The sequence below is a fragment of the Schistocerca cancellata genome, chromosome 5 (assembly GCF_023864275.1).
Source record: "Schistocerca cancellata isolate TAMUIC-IGC-003103 chromosome 5, iqSchCanc2.1, whole genome shotgun sequence".
Taxonomy (NCBI): Eukaryota; Metazoa; Arthropoda; class Insecta; order Orthoptera; family Acrididae; genus Schistocerca; species Schistocerca cancellata.
The window spans coordinates 651,084,087-651,092,479 of record NC_064630.1 but is presented as its reverse complement, the minus strand read 5'-3'; the positions used below and the strand labels follow the sequence as shown (position 1 = coordinate 651,092,479).

The 8,393-nt window shown below is 43.0% G+C and overlaps 1 non-coding gene across 1 annotated transcript; it reads right to left on the bottom strand.

Moving 5' to 3' along the window:
- Window positions 1–649: 649 nt before the first annotated feature.
- Trnas-aga (transfer RNA serine (anticodon AGA)) lies at window positions 650–724 on the bottom strand. Its single transcript has one exon. It is a non-coding gene; the product is annotated as a tRNA-Ser (tRNA).
- Window positions 725–8,393: the final 7,669 nt, after the last annotated feature.

Below are 8,393 nucleotides of genomic sequence, written 5' to 3'. Positions count from 1 at the left end.
AACCGGGTATGATCGTATCTACGATCATGAAGTAATTAGAAAGACGATATCGCAATTTCTTAATCAATAGCACGCTAGTTGTGACTGCCTCAAGCCACGCGAAACTGCAAGTAAAAAACTATTCACATCTCATAGTGCAATATTTTATGACAATGGTCAATCCATGATTCTTACGCCAATTGTGATTGATAAAACAGTAAGCTAAATCTCAATTTCCAACTTTCCATTGAATAACAACATCACTTTTATTTTGTAAGATCACATCGTGCACTGCTGTAATCTTTCACCTTGTCTGACACTCAGCCATTTTTGGTGCATCTTCTGCACAAAGGCCATGCAAGCATCAACCATCGAAATTTCCAGCTTTGGGATTTACCCCTTTCTGGCGATGCGTTGCTTGTGTCTGCACCTGTGCTCGTCTGGAATGGAAGTATGACGTTCTCTTCCCACCGATTCACACCCAGCCAAGTAAGCAAATACAGCTCTCCTGAATACCAGCCTTAGGTGCACGTTAATTAGCACACGTACTCGTAACGTTACAGTTTTATTTGTGATAATACAAGTACATAAGTACATCAGAAGTATATTAACTTGTTGAACTGTAGTAAACAAAAATCTTTTCTGAAACTTCCTGGCAGATTAAAACTGTTTGCCGGACCGAGACTCGAACTCGGGACCTTTGCCTTTCTGAGGCAAGTGCTCTACCAACTGAGCTACCCAAGCACAACTCACGGCCCGTCCTCACAGCTTTATTTCTGCCAGTACCTCGTCTCCTACCTTCCAAACTTTACAGAAGCTCTCCTGCGAAACTTGCAGAACTAGCACTCTTGAAAGAAAGGACATTGCGGAGACATGGCTTAGCCACAGCCTTGGAGGTGTTTCCAGAACGTCATTTTCACTCTGCAGCGAAGAGTGCGTTGATATGAAACTTCCTGGCAGATTAAAACTGCGTGCCAGACTGAGACTCGAACTCGGGACTTTTGCCTTTCGTGGGCAAGTGCTCTTCGAGTCGCGGTCTGGCACATAGTTTTAATCTGCCAGGAAGTTTCATATCAGCGCACACTACGCTGCAGAGTGAAAATCACATTCTAAAAACCTTTTCTCATTTATTTTAGTTTTCTACGACAGAATAACAAACCTAAATTCAAGGAAAAAAAGCTCATATTGACTTCTGTTTGGCCCACTCGCCAAAAACCTAGGTGTGCTCTCTTCAAACCACCCCAGGCTACACGGAGGAGGCCTTAACGCATGGTCCTTTGAACTCAAGACGGACGCACTGCTTGGCACAAAGACCATGCGCCATCCTAATGAATGTCTGAAACATTTTCCCCTTGATTTGACACTTGGAAAAGTGTAGGGTCATGTAACAGAGTACCAAGAACACGACAGCACTGAAAACGCGTTTAGTGGAAAGGTGATATTTAGAACATTTCCCGTTTCCACTGCTGGCTACTCATCGAAGTGAAGACATTTTATCCTTGTAGGGTGATGTCGCTGATATTCTCAGTATAAGAGCCCATGAAATTACAGTAAGAATTACGTACTGCACAATGTCAAAGAGAACCATTTTCAACTGCCAAGTATAGAATGCTCAGAGCATTGTGTTGATGAGCTGACAGACTTGACGGGCTGGCGTGGTAGCCTGCTGTCAGTAGTGTGTAGTGCAGTAGTTTGTCAGTAGTGTGCCCGTAGCCAGTACTGTACTGTGGGCCAGGTGGGCCATCCCGTGGCACATGGTGGCCAGCAAGTGCCACATGGACTAGGTGAGTCAAAGTGGTACCGTACACGACTCTAGGGCTGAAGTCCCTTAATTATCAAGTACCTAATAGCTAGAGGCTATTTTTTTTTTTTTTAGAATGCAAACATGTCCTATCAATGTAGCTGTTCTCACCGATGACGTTACATCCAGTGACACCACCAACTATGTGGACGATAATATTAGATCACCTTACAACTTTTCTCCACCGACCACTCAGACAACAGCGTCACCGCCACCAGCTATTGCAGCAGTAAAAGCACGATCGCTATAGTGATTCCCTGGTGAGAAGGTGGCTGCCTATTGAGTTCTACGGCAGAGAGGGAAAGACAATACTTTGTGGTGCAGCCGGTGATTTCTTTCCCTCTGTCCCACGCCCCACGGCCCAGCCATTACCTACCCCAGTAACTGGCGACACTCAGTAACTACCCTTGTTTCTGTTACTGACTCCCCCTAGATAAACGTATACACAGCCGATAAAAACAGTACCCCCTTTTGGATATTTTAAATTCACTCAATATTTATTGTTGAAACAGTACGCATGGCGTAACCGAAATGATTACATTTACGGATCTATAGCACAAGCAGTTCTAAGGTACCAGGTATAAACCCACCTGCAGCCTCCACAGACGGCTGTGCAGGCTCTGACTCTGCAGTCAGTCAATCATACAGGTGGTGAATAGTGTCCTGGTATTCGTTATGCCACGGCTGCTCGACTTGTTAACGCAGTTGTTGTTAGTTGACGAGTCATTTCTCATCCCATCATATCCCGCACGTGCTCGATTGGAGACAAGTCCGCAAGTTCTGTTGATCATGAAAGTTGCTGCACTTGTTGCAGAGCACGTTGAGTTTCACAGGCAGCGGTCGGGGAGAGCATTATCCTGCTGGAACAACACATCCTCCTGTTGCAACAATGGCAAAAGAACAAGCCTAACAACATTCTGCATGTATCTAGCGCTCGTTAGCGTCTCCTCCTGTTGCCAAAGGTGAAAGAGAGTTGTGGCTTATTGCATCCTAGGCCATAAGGCACAGGGTGGAGCCAGTGTCTCTTGTACAAACGCACTCTACAAGGCAGTGCTCACCAGCTCTACATCTTACATGCAAACGACAATCACTTGTGTGCAACCACCATCTGCTTTCATTGCTGAAGACCAGAGCGCGCCATTCCATCTTCCAAGTGATCCTCTGGCAGCACGAGTCGAGCCGTGCACGTCCATACTGTGGCGTGAGTGGATAACCGGCTGGAGGTGTCTGTGTCCATAGTCCCACTGGTAGTAACGAATTCGCAATAGTTCGTTGGGTTCAGAAGCCCTCTTATCTCTGATGTGATAGATGTATGATGTACCACTGTTACCCTTTCAATACGATGATCCTGGCATGTGTCTTTTCTGAGTGGAGGTCAAGACCCTCGTTTGAAGGTGTGAGAATTAGAGATGGGGGATCCACTCCTGAACTGATTCATAGAGTTGAATCTTTCAAAGGAGTGAACAATCAGTGATTCAGAAAAAAAGAACGGTAGCTCCAAACGTTTCCCACGGCAGAGAGAGAGAGAGAGAGAGAGAGAGAGAGAGAGAGAGATGGAGCATATCAGCGGCGCCTCTGCTGGTCAGAGCACAGTGCACGCCACACAACACAGCCGGCGCCAGCATCTGCCCTGCTTCTACCTTGGCTGCCTACATTGTGCAGTGCCCCATTGGATTTTGTGTTTCACATATGCCGTGCCGTCTCTGCGCGTCCTCTGCCACGTGCAGTGTCTGGCGCAGCTTAACTTAGCATCGCACTCTGTCGGCGATCGTTTCAGTTGCACGTCCTGCCCTCTGGGCAGTTGATGCGAGCAACAGGACAGAGAGCCTCCTAGCGGAGAACATAAGAACTACTTGCAACAACCTGCTCGCAAGAGAACGGACGATTTGTCACGGAGCGGGTGACTGGTGGCCGTTCACCGCTCCCCCCACCCTCGGAACTCGCCCGCTCAACGCTCACCCCACCATTCTCGACTCTAGCCAGAGCATTGAGCAAAGCAACTCAGGTGTCACTCTGGTCTCTGTGGTCTTAGCTCACGCAGTAATACAGCTAGCGGCTCGACCTACTCGACTCAGCGCCTCTGCATCGGAGTTCGTCTCTACTGGATATTGTTCTTCATAGTAATATTACATTATTATGTTATGTATACATCATTTGTTTTTATTTTATTTTTATTTGTTTAAACTGATCAGATTAGGTTCCTGACAACTCCTCTTACTATAGGATTTTTATTATGGACACTCGAATTTACGCTTTAATTACGAGCGAACCGATAAACGTATCGCAAAATGTGATACACCAATATTTTCCTTGTTTTAATCTGTGTAAGGCTATATGCAGCACTTTAGTCTTACAGTCAAATTTATATATTTTTTTCTTATTCTGGTACGGATATTGCGATTTTAGGCGTCTTCGGAAGGAAACGTTCACTTTAAAAATATATGGCTTGCGATGTATTTGTACGAGGTTAATGAAATTTGAATACATTATAGCCAAATATATTGTTAATGTAAATCTCAAGTTACAACATTTTCCGATCACACAAAAAACCACGATAGTGCAAAATAAATCAATAATCAAAAACTTCGTCATATCGTGGAAATTTCAATAAACAATACAAAATTCTTACTCATTATCTGTGTTACTTCAAAATAGGATCAAATAAGATCAAAATACAGGTATAGTACTGGAATAAACCAAGTTTAAAGGGCAAAGTGCCTTCCATTTATTTTCTATTGCAAATGAGTGGTGAGTCATGAAAAAGAACTAGTTCATTTCGGGGAGTGAACAGTTCTGATCCGATCTCTGAAAAGAACAGTTTTGCCCATCTCTAGTGAGAATGTCCACAACTGACACAGCACATCCAACTTGTGCGGGAGGCCTCCAAAAGGACCATCCTGCCATTCTGAAGAGCTCAATTTGACCCTATTCAAACTCGCTTCGTTGATTTCAAGAAGCATGAGTGCGTCTCGGTGGCATGGTTGCCTACTCGCTTCACACGCTTGCATCACAATGAGTCTTCTGGCTGTAAGCGTTCCATGTTAAATGGCAGACATAGATGATGCTCTGGTAGCTACACTGCTACGCTATCTGTTGGTGGACGACGTTGAAATCATTATCGGTACACCTACTATCCTTCAGGAGGCACATTCCGCAATTGGATCAAAATCGACGTCGCGTTTCCAGGTGTACTATTTTTTCCACAGTGTATACTTGGAAAATACCGTTGTCACTTCTTGACATTACACCTGACGTGTCTGTTCTACGACACCCATATTAAACTCTACAGTGGCTGAGTAACTTTCTCGTACTGAAACATGTAAACTTACGCTAAATATTTTATGTGGACTGCGATGCGCGTGCAGAAGGTAGACACGGCAGAATGATGCTACTGGCTGGAGCATCGAGTGGCAGACTTTGGCCTTCCACTAACCATCCCCCACCCCCAGCTGCCCTCCTATATATACACCATTAAAGCAACAATAATAACACCATATCTAACTACAGCAGGAGTTGCAGCACCTTTTACCACCCTAAGTAAAAATTCTCTTCTTCCAATCATTCAGCCGCTGCCCTTACACCCCAATTAGCAACAAAGAGTTATAAAAACTGCATCATGAATGAGCAGTGAATGAACGTGAGAAGAACTAGTAGTGCTCTACCTGACCGCGAAAGACGAAGTTCCCGAGTTCGAGCCTGTATCCGGCACACAGTTTTATTCTGCCCCTAAGCTGAATATCGGCGCACACTCCGCTGCAGAGTGAACAATTTCATCCCACTTTGGACCAGATCATCCTCAACCTTTTTGTTGAGAAATTGTAACCCAATATTCCTAAAAAACCCGGATACTTATCAGTCATTTAAAAAAAAGGTACCGTTACTATCGATTTAACGACATACAGACTCCATCACTACAAACAAGGATAACCCCAGCAATAACTCCTGAAAACTTAACACAAATACTTCTTTAAATGCGGAACACTAGCCCCATTCATGATGCAGTTGCATACAGACATCCCAGCTTGCCCAGAGCCTATAACGCAGTCATTGCATTCCTTCCAAAGCTCTGGAGTATCCCATAGTCCCCACTCAACTGAAGTACATAGATTGATTACTTCATGTGTGTCACTTCCGTTACTGCTTCATTTTGTTGCTAGTAAAACAGCTTGTGTTGTGTAACATTGTTATATTGCGGAAGCATTTGCAACTTCATCTTGCAACTCTAACAATGTTGAGATTCATGTGAGAGTCGCGAACTATAAAAAAATCTACGACGTTTATTCTTTTCAGTCGGAGCGGGTAATCTGTCGACATAGGCGCGCTTTGCTAGATTTTTGCTTTTGAGTGCTGTGACGGGCCGTTTTCTGTCATTTGAAAGTAGGTCTGTATTAGGAGCTAATAGTCTCCGTTCAGTTTTAAGCTGCCTTGTTGTGTTGATCTTCTTGTCTTTGAATTTAACCAAACACATGATACGCAACAACTTGACATACGCTCTTGTCGATTAGCGGTATCTTCCTCCGACCCCTTCAATTGTAGTGTGTCATTCATGGTAAGAACAAAACTGTCCGATCCAAATTATCTTTCCCAACCACTATGAAATGCTACTCCCAGCTGTGAGGCAGCTTCAGTGCCTTATCAACAAGAGTAGGGGAACACATCAAAAGTTCTAGTTTTCGTAAAAGGGCTTATAAGGCGCGCTCTCAGACCTCATCCTACCGACCCATGTGTGTCATATTAGTTTTCAATAAAATCCTTGAAACCATCATCATCCTATGATCGATCACACCTACCTATTTCCCTTATTGTGCCTTTCGTCACAGCTACCATTTGGATTAACAACTTCTTCAGCTTACCCACCCATTGACCGCAACTGAATGAAAGAAATTCCGTAGCTTTGCCTTCCCTTGACATCTAAAATGCCTTTGACGGAATATGGCATTCGACTTTGCTGTTCAAAGCACTCTCCCGCGTGACTATGACAACCTTAACGCATCATTTCTTTTTCATATGTCACAGTGAACCAAACTTGCTCCTCCATTTTTCAGTATAGAGCTGACGTCTTCTAAACTCCACCCTGTATTCCATCTAATATATATTATATATTGCAAACGTGCTTAAGCCTCAGGTCAATACGCTGATGATGGCGCCTTAATCACTGTAGTGTCAAAGAAGCCAACTGCAACACTTGCACTTTTACCGCTTCTACAGCACGTAATGAGAACGAAGAATGTAACTAACTCTTACTTTTCAGTGTATAAGAATGGATTTCTCGCGCTATAATTTGTATGTTTGATGGTTCATTGAGCGCGCAACCGAGCCAAGCCATCCGATGCAAATCACAAATGATCGCGGGGCTGGCTCTTAGACAAACGGGTAGTATGAGACTGTACTCGCAAGAGGATCGACTTCGGGGGTCTGCGATAATGTTGTATATTGCTCTTCAGAGTTAAACAATAAAATGATTTATTTGGTCCGTATGAAGATCAGTTTTTATGTCGACTTTTTAAATCGATACAACTTGATGTGATATTCTAGTTTCCATTTTACCATCATGATGCTGCAATTGGAATATAACACAATACCTTCATGCAATTACAGTTGTACCTTCATTTATTGAAAGTAAACAATATAATATATAAATATTCGAACTACTGGAATTCAAGAAAAAAGTGACAATGCTTAGTACCGTGGGAAAACTTAATTTTTTTGTGAAGTATATTTTTAAACTTAACAGACTGAGAGACATTGGCAGAGATAGTAAGAAAAGGGCTCATACAGATAACAAGCAGTACGAAAAAAACTGTTTTGACGGAAACATCATCAACGCCATCCTTGTATGCTAATACTTTAATTCGGCGATACGTAAATAATTGAAATTGGAACTTACAGTTAACTGAGGTTAAACGTTACTCGAAGGCTTGTGAATTACCATTATTAACATTATTTTCTTGGTTTTTATGGAAACCGTATGAAAGTGAAAAAGCCGCAACAGAACTTTTGCGGAAAGAGCATCCATCAATATTTTAATTACAACTTTTCTACTGACTTTCAGTACGCAGGAAATGATTAACAAATGTTAATTAAATCAGACCGAATATTTTATGGGTTATGCAATAATAATAATAATACTTCTGAAAGAGCATCAAACAGATATCACAAGTCGCTTGCTTCGCATTACGAAGCGGTTGCAGGACTAATAATTCAACAGGTTGCTGAATTTCAATACGTCAGCGTGCAGAGAAGGAGCGTGGAACACTGGATCACCATGCAAGATTCTTATGCTTTGAAGGGGTCACCTGAATCTCTCGGTCGGCAAGTGTAACGAATTGACACTTCAAATGAATTCAAGGAAAATTGAATCCTACATCTTTAGCCGCACCACTCGGTGTTTCCACAACTCCAATTTCTGCCTCGTCATCAACGACCAAATAATTTCTCTCACGAATACAATCAAGCATTTAGGAGTGTCAAACGACAGGAGGCTAACTTGGAATGCACACCTCTTTACCGTCCAACATATAGCCTTAAAATGACAAACCATTGACAGGACACAGGTCGTCTACAAGTCATCGTTCGCCTCTTGATAATGTACACCAACATCTAATGATTATTC